The 14,928-nt window shown below is 37.9% G+C and overlaps 1 protein-coding gene across 1 annotated transcript in view; it reads left to right on the top strand.

The window, feature by feature from the left end:
• Positions 1 to 4,000: 4,000 nt before the first annotated feature.
• pcdh15a (protocadherin-related 15a) overlaps positions 4,001 to 14,928 on the top strand; it is a 361,007-nt gene continuing 350,079 nt past the window's right edge. The window contains exon 1 of the mRNA XM_067421546.1: positions 4,001 to 4,434. The gene's annotated coding sequence lies outside the window, so the exon portion shown is untranslated. The remainder of the gene's footprint in view (positions 4,435 to 14,928) is intronic.

Genomic DNA, 14,928 nt, shown 5'->3' with positions numbered 1-14,928 from the left:
TAGAAAGGTATCAAAATACACAGTGGATCACAATTTGTTGTGTATGGGGCTGTATGTGGACCAGTCAGGGTGCCCATGCTGACCCCTGTCTACTGCTAAAAGTGCCAACAGTATGCATGTGAGTACAGAACTGGACAACAGAGCAATGGAATAAGGTAGCCTGGTCTGATTAATCATCTTGGTCTGATTTCTTTTACATCACATAAATGGCTGGGTGTGTGTGCATCGCTTACCTGGAGAAGACATGGCACTAGAATGCACTATTGGAAGAAGGCAAGTCAGCGGAGGCAGTGTGATGCTTTGGGCAATGTTCTGATGAGAAAAATTGGGTCCTGCCATCCATTCGGATGTTATTTTGACACATATCCCCTACCTAAACATAGATGCCAACCCATTGGGCCACTGAATCTGCATTAACGACAACAGCTGGGGCAACAGCCTTAGTCCTAATGGGTTGTTATCATAGCTATCAAAATCCAGTGTTCGGCACTTTGCGTACGTGAGTTTTTGTTGTAGATGTCTGTCTTTAAAAAAAAAAAAAAAATGTTGTGTATTGTGCTAATTAATTGAGATTTCTTACAGCTCTTAGAGGTTTTTGGCCTTGTCTGTTCCGTTGCTTCTATTACTCTCCCCTTTTTTGTAAGTCGCTTTGGATAAAAGCGTCTGCTAAATGATTAAATGTAAAATGTAAATGTAGATGCAGACCATGCACACCCTTTCATGGAAACAGTATTTCCTAGTGGCTGTGGCCTTTTTCAGCAGCATAATGTGCCCTGCCATAAAGAAAAATGGTTCAGGAATGGAATGAGGAGCACAAGAAGTTTCAGGTGTTGACTTGGCCTCCAAATTCCCCAGATCTCAATCCAATCGAGCATCTGTGGGATATGCTGAACAAACAAGTCTGATCCACGAAGGCCCCACCTTACAACTTACGGACCTTAAAGGATCTGCTGCTTGTTATGGCTAATCGACTGGGTAAGAACATCTCCAAAACCGCTCTTACCAAATCATCTAGCCATCACAATTTGGCCCTTGTCAAACTCACTCAAAACTTTACGCTTGCCCATATTTCCTGCTTCTAACACATCAAATTTGAGGGAAAAATGTTCTCTTGCTGCCTAATATCCCACTCACTAATAGGTGACATGATGAAAGATAATCAGTGATATTCACTTCACCTGTCAGTTGTCATAATGTTATGTCTGATCGGTGAAATGTACAGTCTTAGGCAGTTTAGTGTGTCACATGGAGCTCTGACCTCACCATCATCAAGTCTTTCTGTGATTACATGAAGAAGAAAAAAACTGATACAAACTAAATCCATAAGAATTGCAGCAGAACTTTAACATTGAAGAAACCAACCTGCAAAACTACAGTACTGTGAAAAATCTAGGCTCTAGATCTAGGCATCTATTTATGACAAAAAAAACTGTCATAAATAGATTTTTTTTTTTTTAGCTCAGTTACTTCTATTAACTGAATCAAATCAATATTTGGTGTACAACGTTTACATTTAAAACAGACTTTGTCCTATAGGGACACTTGCAGTTTTTCAGGTAAATTTGGAGGTAGGTTTATAGTGTATTTAGTGTATTGGAGCATTAGTTCTTCTGGACTTAGTCTGTCTCCATTATTTCTGTGTAACAAGGAATCAGACATATAATCACTTGTTACATTTAACAAATATGCGTTAATGCTTTATGTTTAGTAATGGACCTTCCTCCAAAAGAATGGGAAAAGAAAGGTTTCTGTTTCCAGGGCTACCATCAGATAGGACTTTGTTTATGGCTTGAAAGAATGTAAAAAGGGAGACCCAATGCTCTTAAACAGACTTTCCTGCATTCATTTATAGAACAACTGTTCTATAAATGAACATGCCCCAGCACATTGTGTGCATTATTAATAACTATTTTGTAATAGTGTCTCTTGTATGGTATTTTGTTTTATGCATATCTTATTATCAACCCACCTATGCCTTGTTGGTGTCAACAAAGTTGTAATTTAAAGATCTGAATAGTTCCTTCATCAGCAACCAATCCAGTTACATAAAACTTTCCCTCCGAAAGCCTAAGAACGGTTGGCTCACTGACCACTCGAAGGAGAGGTTAAAAGACCTCCGCGCAGAGCCGCCTCTCTCCCCTCTATCCCTAGACTGACAACCGCCATGTAACCTCGGCTGTCTCTTAGCTGGCCACGCAGGCCAGACTGGTAAGGCCTACACACACACCATGTTGGAAATCCTGACCACATGGTCACCGGCCTGCAGGTTCAACACCTCAAGTTGTGTGCAGCTTCCTCAATGAAATAACTGCAAGTTCTTCATATCTTCTTCCGTCAATACAGAAGAAATCGATTGTAACTTCAACACCATCGAACCGACCTACCAAGACTTCCTTGTGTGATCATACATTGGTCGCTTTTCAACAGCTGAGGCTAAATGTAAGTAAATTACGTTATACAAATTGCTGAGTTAGTAAAAGCTGTAAACTACTTTGTTCAGACAAACTGTTGATTTTCCCAGGTGTTTTCATAGTTTCATTCCTCTTTTCCGATCCAGTCCATGTATGTGTGATTTGTATGCATTCGTGTTTGTGATTTAGTTAATACAATTTGTGTAAAATACATATTTGGTTCTGATTCCCTGCCTACAAACAAATGATAACTTAAATTATTGATCTATTTACATGCTCTAAGCGCTGTAAATGCAAAGGAAGAATTCTTTTTCTGTGACCAAATAACATTTTCTTAGAATTAATTAATAATTAATTATTAATATCGATTCATTAATTGTAATGCAATGTTAATGAAGCTACATGAAGATAATCTCATTAACTGATTAAAATATTCATAATGCATCATAATTAATAATTAATAATTTGTTATAATTATTAATATTTTCCCTTTGAGCTAATTTGATATATCTGTTTCTTCATGTAATTACAAACAGACTTGATGATGGTGATATCAGATCTTTGTGTGGATCACTAGATTATTTACACACACACACACACACACACACACACACACACACACACACACACACACACACACACACACACACACACACACACACACACACACACACACACACACACACACACACACACACACACACACACATATAATCTTCCTTTCTCTTCTAATTGTCCTGTTGCCGGCAGACTCATTTCCAGAGGCATTTGTAAACTGTAATCTGTAACATTAATATAATTTTCACGCCACACAATGCTCACATCCAGGTAAATGCTATTGATTGTACTGAACACAGCATATTCTTTTAACAGTCATGTGAATCCTCTGTGTAAGTACATTTTTGCAGTGGTGGGCTACATTCAGGTGGTGTGATGTTACAGGGTTTCTGTACACGAGCACTGGACCACAGCCTCTCCGGTTACAGTGAGCTGCGTTTAAGATGTTACGTTACTAGAGAAGAGCACAGCCAGCCAGTGTTTGCATCTCCCTCTGTCGTTAATTTCTAAAGAGGTGGAAGAAAAGACTCTAGACCACATCATAACATTTAAACAGAAACATTTAACTTATATCTCAGTGCATTCACAGCATGCTTTGTTTTTATTTTGCATGCGTGAAACTGTGTGTACAGTGTACCTCTATTTGACTGAATGGGTGAATGTCATTAAAATATGTCTATATTTTGCATCCCCCTCCCCCAAAGTTAGTTAGATAGATAGATAGATAGATAGATAGATAGATAGATAGATAGATAGATAGATAGATAGATAGATAGATAGATAGATTTAAGCACAATTTAATTTAAATATATATTTTTATGACGTGGACATCTTTTTTAATATATATTTAAATAATATAGTTCACAATTGTATGGATCTGTCGGACAATGCTGAGTTCACGTCAAGATTTACCTGACCTCACCTTTACTGACCAGCCAAATGAGATTATTGCCTCATGAGAGAGAGAGAGAGAGAGAGAGAGAGAGAGAGAGAGAGAGAGAGAGAGAGAGAGAGAGAGAGAGCAGCGAAGGTTGAATAAGGGCTGTGTGAGGTGGGTTGTACTTCATGGGAGCTGTCATTGTACTTTTTTACCGTTGCTTGAGGACTAACGAACACCGTCCTGAATCTGACCTGCTCTTTGGACTTTAAGCGCTTAAGGAGAATCAGTAAGAAGTAAAATCACCGGTGCTCTTGCGGTCCGTCTTCATCAGAGAAAGACACACACACACGTACAGAGACTGATGCGGGATTCGCAGCGTGGGTTTGTCCGGAGAGACTCTGTCTGGATTCTAAACCGACATGGTGGGTTAACGTCTGAGTGATACGGAGACCGTCCGGTAAATTCCTGACAGGAGGAATGAATGATTTCACGCGCCGGGCGCGTGAGTGAAAACGCTCGCGTAACTGTTGCTGTGAACGGACGTCTGCAGGAACATGAGGAGAGAAAATAACTGAAATAAACTGCGTGAGTAAGCATTATTAAGATGATTTAAAGAATTAATAATATGATATTATGGTCAAAGAGCGTATCTGGGTGTAATTAGTTGAGTTTTGTTTCTCTCGTCAATTTGAAATATGTCTGTTACATTAGGCTAAGCAAAATAACGGCATTTAAAGAGGACCAACTAAGACCACATTTCTTTCATTCATTCATCACTCTATATATCTTTTAATTCATGTGGTGAAAAAAATCCTGTTCAATTTTTGTTCATTCAAGTCATGTCTGTTAAAATGAAGTCAAATGCGAACGCGAATGTTTATTTTGAGGATATTCGAGAGGTTTACTAGGTTATATGATGATTAAACTTTCCCATTTCTTTCACTGCCACCATCCATATCATAACTCGATTGTTTCCATCTTCTCACTGCGAATAGCACTGTGGTTATGCCAGTAGAATGTGGTAGTGCTTCATATGTTTATGTTCAAGTTAAGTCATATCATCTGTCAACACTGCAGGTGTATTGAAAGCTGGACCTTTTGCCAACATTGTTTATTCTCTGGAAAGCAGTTAACTCATAGCCTAGTTATTGCATGTTTTCAAGCATTTCTGTCCCTTTCATTGAGACATGAGCTGAAGTTGAGAGTGTGTAAGTTGTCTACTTTAATCAACTTTCACAATGTTTTATTAATTTTGGTTGATTTTTGCACATGGACTTCATAGAGAAGCTTTTTCCTGTTAAATGATCAGTCAGTCATAGTGACAAGGAGGCCTCAAAATCATTTTTTTTGTATTTGTATTTCACTATTACCACCTTTTCCACACTAATGATTTTATTATTACAATCATGTTTCCCAGAATATATCTTTTAAAAGGCTTGAAAAATGAGTTTAGTGATGTGCTGTTGGTGTAATGAATAGATCAGTGAGACCGGCGCTCAGTTGGCATCTGTGTTCAGCTGACACCATTGATATGAGAGAAAGAGTGTGTGTGTGTGTGTGTGTGTGTGTGTGTGTGTGTGTGTGTGTGTGTGTGTGTGTGTTTGGAGTACTGGGGTGATCTCATGAGTTAACGTCCACGTTTCAGTCTAAAGTTTCTGTTAACAGAATCTTCATTAGTAAGAGATGATGTGGCCATCATGTGTTTTATTAGGAGATCAAGATGAATGCTTTGCCATACAAAATGTAAGATAATGAAGGAGAGATAAGTCAAAAGCTTCATGCACTGTGAAAGTAGGCCTTTTTGTATATTGTAATGATGAAATGTTTTGACATTGTGATTTTCCTCTGGCTTTCTATTTGAAATGTATCTCTCATTCACAACTGCAGTTCTTGTAGGTTGATATAAGTTGACAAACACAAGAGTTGGACACACTAGTTATAATTCCAAAATCCAAACAGGACCCTTACAGTCGATTCAACCTAGCAATTGGGTTCAAAATTGTGGGGTCAGTAAGATTATAATTGTTTTTTTTTGTTTTGTTTTTAAATAAGTCAAAGAAGTTATTAATCAAAACCAATATTTGTGTGAAATATTATTACAGTTGAATATTTTTTAAGTAATTAAAAGCAGTCATTTTATACAAGATCCTTCAGAAATCATTCTAATATACTGATTTGCTGCTCAAGAAACATGTCATGTTATTATCATTGTTGAAAACAATTGTGCTGAATATTTTTCTTCATTTAAAATGGAAACGGTCTTTGTCCATACTGACATTTCCGCTGCGTTTCAGAAAAGATCTCTGCACATCAGCACTACATTACCAAAAACGCATGCAAATGAGTCCGGTGACGTATAGGACTGTGTGTTTACATCTCGGTAATCATTATGGACAATGTCAGTAAAGATTACCAAGACTTTTACCTTCTGTAAAAAGGTCCGGGAAAATTACCTTGGGTAATACTAATCCCATTCGAATAGACCCCCTGTAAAAATGTATAGTAAAATTTCGTCATTTCCTGTTTAAAAGTTAAAAATAGCGCATTTTGTGAGCATGGAGGCGCTTTTGAAACATTCGGTTGCATTGTAAATGGTAGGACACCTCGGTGGTAAACCTCCAGTATTTTCCCCATATCATTTAAAGCAAAAAGAAGATAAAAAGCACTTATTAGAGGCACAACACTTATTTTAGCTCTAGGAAAAAAGTGTCTATTACCAACATAATCCAATCAGAAGCGTTAGACTGGACTGTTTTATAAAACATATAAAGGAGATGGAGTTCAGACTGGCGCATATGTTGTGTTTGCTCACATGATAACAGCAACGTCATACGCACATGACGACAAGGAGGTTACCGTGGTGCTAAAGCGAGTTACTCCTCACACTTCGGCTAGTTTTACTGAGATGTCTTATACCCTGCGAATTGCCCATAAATATTACAGACGTCCTGAGGTAAAATTACTTTACCCCCATGTTCCCATGTTAATCTAATCCCGTCCGAATAGGGCTTAAGCTTAATAAAGCCTGAATCTTGTTGTCGATTCATCCATTGTACTTCAACGTTGTTTCGAGTAGTAAACAACTCTTACTACATGCACCGCAACAGACTTTAAAAATGATGTTTAAAATAAAATACATGGAGTCAACTAGGGCTGCAGGATTAATCGAAATCGAACCGCAATCGCGATTTGGCTTGTGTGCGATTATGAAAGCTCAAAGGCTGCGATTTTAATTAAATAAATAATTGCCCAGTGCGTTAGCGAAGAGCGGTGATCTGTGATAAACGCTGCTCCGTCTGAAAGACTGCGAGTTTGAGTCGCTTATAACGTGCGTTTGAAAAAGCAACACGAGTCAAACATTTTCACAAACTAGTGAAGCATTCACAAACCTGTTCAACAAAAGACAATGTTTAATAGCTAACATGTTTTACCTCACTTCATATCGTCAGTCGAGTGTTTGTGAGCTGATGTGGCTTCTCATCACAGTGAGGCAGACGATGCGTTATTTTATAGTATTCTATGTCAATAAGCACTGCATTATAATACACTTTATTAATATGAACATACCCTTGACCGCTTGAAGAACTCAAATACACCATATTTTGCTGCAGTCGTGTTTATTGTCGTCATGTTTAATCATAGCGTCTCTATCTTCTGTTTACACTGCGTTAGTTTCACATCAGGGATTTCCTGAAAATGAACGTCAATTACTTCTCTGACGCAAAATGTGGCGTTTTCCGCTCGAGGGCGCCCTCTGGCTTTCAGTATGAATTAAAAACGTTTGGATAATCAATAATAAGAAAATAATGCTTAATACATTTTAAAACTTAATAAACTTAAAAAATTATAAATTTGTTGGACAATCCATGTTTTTCTTCAATGTACAGGAGTTTGTTTTCCCCACAGTGGATGCACAAGAGGTTCATATTTCATATTAAAGACAGACTTTAAGAATAACTCCTTAGGCTTAGACCTTTCTAATGTTTTTAGTCTTAGGCTGTCTGCATATTAATAGGTAACCCAGCAGTTTTTTTTTAAATAAGTTTTCTGTAAAATATTACAAAAATAATAATAATTAGTATTATATTGTTATATTCTGACGTACTCTTTTTTTATTTGTAATTATGAAAATGTTATTGTAATGGTACTATTTCTTATTTTAAAAAATATTTTTTTGCAGTATAATAATCATAATAATTATTATTAGTCACATTAATATAAAAACACAAAATGTTATATACACACACTTTTAATTTGTAAAAAATTATAATAACAATAATCGCATTTTAAATCGCAATCGCAATTTTACCCAGAATAATCGCAATTATATATTTTCCCCAAATCGTGCAGCCCTAGAGTCAACCAATCAAAATGCTGCATGAACTAGCACTAGTGAAAACAGGGTCTTAATATATTTTGAATATAAAAAGTTCTGTCATAAAACTCTAGATGAGGCAGGCTGATAGGTCCTTAAATTAATCTGCTTGTAATCATATCATTCTCATATCATTCATATCATTCTCATATTTAAAAAAAAAGCTTATTGGTTCCTGCAATATCAGTAGCCAATAAGCTTGCTGCTCAACCTTCAAAGACTGGTCAGCATTTTCTGTAACAGAGTCAGCTATGGATGTCAATTTACACAAATTCCCATGATCGATCATCGTTTAAATTAATGATCAATTAATCGTTAACCTTAATACTGCAATATGCATCTACAGCAGTGGCTTACAGCCGACAGCATGACAGGATGTGCAAATGCTGCTCAAATCGCCATCTTCTTCACCTAATGAATGAGAAGGTTTTTTAATCTAAATAAAGGGCTATAGGATTGTAAAATTTGTCAATTTAATTAGATTAGCCTACTTATTCAAATAACAACACCGCTCTTCCTGGAACAACGCGCTGAACACGGCACCTAAACCCAATGAATTCACAACTATTTATTAAAATAGTGTTCTTATTAATGTTAGGTAATATGACAGTCCCAATAATAGTTATTATGCATTGCTATTAGAGTTGTGTGCACTAAAGCCAAAGCACTGACTGAACACCTGTACAACCAAGCCCTTTGCTAGTGCGTTTTATTTAGCTAAAAGAAACACATCCTGTATGAAATTGATCACACATACAAAATAAATGTAATATTACAAATTTCATCTGAACAATATTCTGATGCAAATGCACAAGTGAACTTGAGCTAAGTTACGTGCGCGAGTCAGAATGCATGATCATGCTGTGCAAACGCTCTTCCTGGAGCAATGCAATGATGGTAACTGAATCCAAATAATTCACAATGTGTTATTACAATAATGTTCTCATTAATCTTATGTAATATGACAGTCCCAAATATAGTCATTATTACTTGTGCATTGCTGTTGGAGCGGCACGCTGAATCTGCTCACCATGCTTTTACTACCGCTTGCCTCTAACGTTAATTATTAAACAAATGCATGAGCTATAGATAGGCCCGCTCAAAATAAACACAATATTACAACTTACATTTGCACAAAACAAAAGGCTGTGAATCCACATGCAAACTTGCAGGAATGATGAAGGTGTAACATAGTCCCAAAAAGAACTCCGCCATTCTCACTTCATTATTCCTCCTATTTCGCGGTTGAGCCGCAAGCACGCGCGTGACCCTGCTTAATCGCTGATCGATAAGTCTTATCAATCAAATGTCTTATCAACAATTAATCGATCATCGATTAACCGTTGACATCCCTAGTTGCAGAACACTTTCAGAAACCCACAACCTTCCCCAGCTCCACCTGTATATGTATGCTATGTGCAATTCATAGAGGTGTAACAATACATTGTTATGTCACGATATCACAATATAAAAAAATGCAAAACGGTATCGTTGATGTAAATTAATGATTCACAATATTAATAAGGCATAATTTACCCCAAAAAAGTAAATCATGCAATCGTGTACTCCCCCTAATGTAGTTTCGTTTAACTTCCAAACACAAATGAAGATATTTTGTATGATACCTATTATAGATATTTCTGTCTCTTCCTTCCTCCATTCCTCTAAAACTTAAAGGCATCGTAAAAATAACTAATGAGTGGTCTAATCCAAATCCAAGTCTTCTGAAGAGACACGATGGCTTTATATGATGAACAGGTTTACAACTACACACACATTGCAGTAATATGGACTTATACATTGTGCGTGACATGCAAAATCAGCATGAGAGTTAGTAAATGGAGAATTAACCATTTACAGTTTGGGAATAGTGGTTTTTATACGCTTTCTTGCAATCAGAACTGTGATTGATTACATTGATCGTCTGAAGCGCATGCGCTGCCGGAACGACACTCCTCAAAGTGATAGCGCAAACATCATTTGAGTCACCAGATCACTTTTATTTGTAGTAATAAGATTATTCAAAAGCTTCCAATGCCTGCATTGAAAGTGCAAGGACTGCACGAGGAAAACAAAACAAAAAAACAAGTTAGAAAACAAAGAGTTTTAGTGACGTTACTTAATTAAACGACTGTATATAAAGTTGACTATATTGTATGATATTGCGATAGGGGAATATGTGTGGGTCCTGATAACAATACAATAATAATAATAATAAAAAAGTAAAACAATAAAATTGGCTTAAAATATCCCAATACGTATCGTATTGTGAGTTCATTATCCTGATTTGTATCAAATTGTGACACGACTATATTGTGAGGGTGCTGCTTTCACACTAGCACTTTTGGTGCATACCCGGGTTAGATTGACGTCAGAGTTCGGTTGGTTTGGATAATGTGAACGCGTTCTTCTGAACTTGGGTGCGCACCCGCAAACCGTACCCGAGTCCGCTTAAAAAGATGGTCTGTGGTTTGGTTCATTTGAACTCTGGTACGGTTCACTGCTGATGTGAACGCAATCGTACTAAATCGCTGAAGTGAACTGCTATTAATGAAGTATTATTTGGTAAAAATGTGTGTTTTGTGTGCATTGAGGATCCTCACTGACATACTGCAAGCAGAGAGCTGTAGGTCTAATTTCTGCTCGTCTTCAACATTCTTTAGAGCATTAGACACAAGTGACAATAGGTACTGAAGCTTTGGTAACAAAACCATCGGTTCAAAAACAGAAATATAAAAGTGATGGGAGCAACGCCATGCATTTCGCCGCCTTCACGCTCGCTATCGTTACTAAGCAACCGGGTAAACAGCTGCTGCTTTGCTGATGCAAACAAACCCCGGTTTGGACCCAAATAATATATTAGGAACTCAGTCCAGCGGGAGCAGGGGGATCAATCGAACTTGGGTTCGGTCCAGGCAGTCGAACCAAGTGTGAAAGCACCCTGACACCCATAGTAGTCTCACAAGAGGTTGTTTGAGTGATATGTAATGCGGCTAATCACAGTTAGCTTTGTTCCGTTCATGTTTAGGAGTGTGAAAATGTATAGTCGATGTCCCTGCAATAACCGACTGCCATGCATCTATAAATGATTCAAGAACAATGTGCAAATTGACTGCAAAAATGGAGCTGCTAACTTCACACACTTAACCAGTTTTATGAAGTTTCCGTGGTTTGTGAAACTGTCTCAGGAGGTGGTCTGTTGCTCAGCGCACTGGAAGTATTATGAGCATCAAACTGCTGTAAGCACTTCTGACTATTGAAGCGGAGCAAATATGAGCCGTACAATGACATGGTTTAAAGGGCCCTAAGGCAATTACAAGGAGGTCAGAGTCTTAGACATGCACCTGACCTTCATTCGCCTTGTGCCGGAGTTGACCTCTGATCTTTTAATGCCTATAATACAGCTTCAGACGTCTAAGAACTGACCAGAGGTCTTGTGACTTACTAAGAGGGGAGAAAAAGATGATGCCGGTTGTGCCGTGAGTGAAATAGCGAGGATTTCATTATGTTCCTTTGGTAGTAGTTTGGAGTATCAAGACTGTGTGGCGCCATGGCTTAGGCATGACAGTATTCATATTCACTGTGGACACCTTACAGAACACATTTCAGCATTAGCCATGGGTAGTGATGCCTGAAATGATTTCCATTCACGCAGCCACGCAGACAGAGATGGAAGGAGAGAAAAACTGCGAGGCAGAGGCTGCGAGAAAAAACAGCTGGAGAGAGACATAGATGGACCGAACACTCTGGAAGTAAGGAAGTGAGTGTCTTGGGACATAGGGAAAGATTTTAAGGAATACCCCAGCCAAAAATTTAACTTCTGTCTTCATTTACTCACACTCATGTTGTTACAAACCTCTATGATTTTATTTCTTCCTTTCTTCCGAGGAACACAAAAGAAGGTTGCTTGTGCCATTAGTCCTCATGGGGATAGAGGCTTTCAAGCTTCAAAAAGGATGCAAATGCATCATAAAAGTGGTAATAATTGACAAAATAAGAGTGCATATAGCTTTTATTTTTAGCCATCTTTTCCATGACACAGCATTGCAGTTCTACAGAGCCACATACATGACAAACTGTACTATTGAATAAACAATACATTGATGAATACATCTGTATAATTTATCTAAATGTCCAAATGTCTGAGGGTGTGTTCACATTTGGGATTTTTGTTTCGATTAAAGGGGTTGTTGCTTGCAATTTCACTTTTTTAACTTTAGTTAGAGTGTAATGTTGTTTGAGCATAAACAGTATCTGCAGTTACAGCGCTGAAAGTTCAAATCAAATTGTTAAAAAAAAAAAAGTTATGGCAGTTTATTGCCTACAAAAACGGTCGGTTTGGATTACAACAAGCTTCTTCCCGGGTTGGTGACATCATAAACCCTTGCTAGTCTCCGCAGATGTGACTTCTGCCCGTGTTGGTAAGGGCCGTGGCATTTCCGGACAACCTGTGCTTGGCACTTCAGCCAATAAATAATGCTCAAGCATACCTGTTTTTTCTCGTCATAGTTGCGTTGTATCACAGTTCGGTATAGACATCAGAACTGTGTCTCCTCATTGCAGATCTGCATTTGTGTGTGTGACGCAGGAATTACTGCCACTGTTTTTACACCTTTATACATTTTATAAGCGGTTTAAGTGGACCACGACTAAAGTTTTTTGGTCCAGACCAAATGAACCAAGCGAGTGTGAACAAGAATGACAACTAAGCACTTATTTTCGTCAGACATAATGAGTCAAATCTAATTCCATATTCTGAAAGTTTTCTTTATATGAACCCTACTCTTTTTGACATATTAGTTTTCATGTGCATTGCATGTGTTCCAAACTAAATTTCAGCGCATACGCTGTACCCAGTCACTGCATTCAGAACATCAGAAAACCAAATACGAAAATGTCTCCAGAGCTACCACAAGTATAATAATATTCACCTTGATGACATATCTACAAATTATGAAAACTTTTGTAGCAATTAGGAACCTTCACTGGTCTTACGGTTCGGTTCGATTATGATTATCATGTCATCAGTTCGATTCAGTTTGATATCAGGGTGCATCATGAGGGTTGGTTGAAGGACTATCCAATTGCATACAGAGTCATTTGAATTATGCTCGTTGATCACACCTCTTGTGGGCTGATTGGTTAAAAGACTATCCAATTGCATACAGAGTCATTTGAATTATGCTCGCTTATCACTCTTGTGCGGTAAAAAATACATAGCAGACTCCCCAGACGAAATGTTCAATCTTAAATTGAGCTTGGTCTGGTGATAGCCAGACAAGGTCTATTACTAAACCGATACCGAATCGTCACTGACTGCATCACGATGCATTGTAGAAACGATTCATTTCGACGCCCCTATCATTTGAGTGCATGTACATGTAGCTAGTGAGATGAACTTGAGAATCAGATCAGTCTGAATTTTGATTGAATCATTTTTTTTTTTTTTTTTTTTTGGTTACATTTAATATGTATGCATTTGGTGGATGCTTTTATACAAAGGTACATATTTTATGTTTCTCTGCCTTCTTTGGGAATCAAACCCATGACCTTGGCGTTTCTAGTAGCTTACTGTACTGTTTAAGCTACAGGAAAGCAAGCATGGTTTTAAAATGGTTTCAGAAAACTTGGGATTATAGCAGATGAGTCATATGGACCACTTTCATGGTGCTTTTGCATCATTTTTTAAGGCTTGAAAGCCTCAGTCACCCTTTCCTTGTGTTCCACAGAAGAAAATAATATCATATGGATGATTAAATAATGGCAAAATCTTTTCATTTAAATATTTCTCAAAAAGAAGCAGAATAAGAAGTTTCCACAATGTAGGTGTAGGTGTTGGACATTCAGTGAGTTGGCTGCTTTACCAATTGTAAGAATATAAGCCCAATGATATTCTCCTCTCTTCCGTGTACATGACCTCTGATGTGTGAAGGCCAGGTTGGATTTCTCCAACATGCATCTTTACCTCAGCCAGCCCCTCTCAGCTGTCTGATTCATCTCTAATCAGCTTCTGCCCACTGGGAGTCCCGCGGGATGACAACAGCAGGGGAGTCCGTGAAAGCCAGAGGTTTAGAGCTCAGACAGAAAGGGAGCAGTTGGAGAGGTCGGGAATCCAGACTCCAGGGCATAAAAGAGTGTTAATGTATTCGGTTGAGATACTATAGTTTGCGGGGCCAGACCGTTAAGAGAGTTGTTTATAAGAGAACTGAAGTGTTTGGAGGAACAAGATGAGTGTATAATGGTATGGACACTAGAGATGCAGAGAATGGTTGAGACCAGACACAAGGTCTGAGAAGGTGAGAGAGTGAGACTGCTGATGTTTTGACATATGGGATAATCTCAGGTACAGATGCTGTTTGGAGGGCTACAGTAGAGCAGTGTCCAGGATATCAGATGGTCCGTGAATGCCTCTCTTTACATTTAACATGTTAAAAAGTAGAAAATAGCTCAAATAGATGGTAATCACTAACACAAAACAAACATCTAAATGTGTGAAGAAGTTAGGGTTGTGCCGATAGACGATAGTATCGTGTATCGACAACAGGCAGAGGGATCGCCGAAAGCTGAAGCTGTTGGCGATTTCAAGACGATATTTGGCTCGCTCCCCATGTATGTAATTTAAAATAGTTTTTTTAAATTTTATATTATGATCATAGTTATTATCATCATTACATTAATTGTACTTATTCTGCTTAGCCTTATTC

The sequence above is a fragment of the Pseudorasbora parva genome, chromosome 17, assembly GCF_024679245.1.
Source record: "Pseudorasbora parva isolate DD20220531a chromosome 17, ASM2467924v1, whole genome shotgun sequence".
Taxonomy (NCBI): domain Eukaryota; kingdom Metazoa; phylum Chordata; class Actinopteri; order Cypriniformes; family Gobionidae; genus Pseudorasbora; species Pseudorasbora parva.
This window is presented reverse-complemented; position numbering and strand designations above follow the sequence as displayed.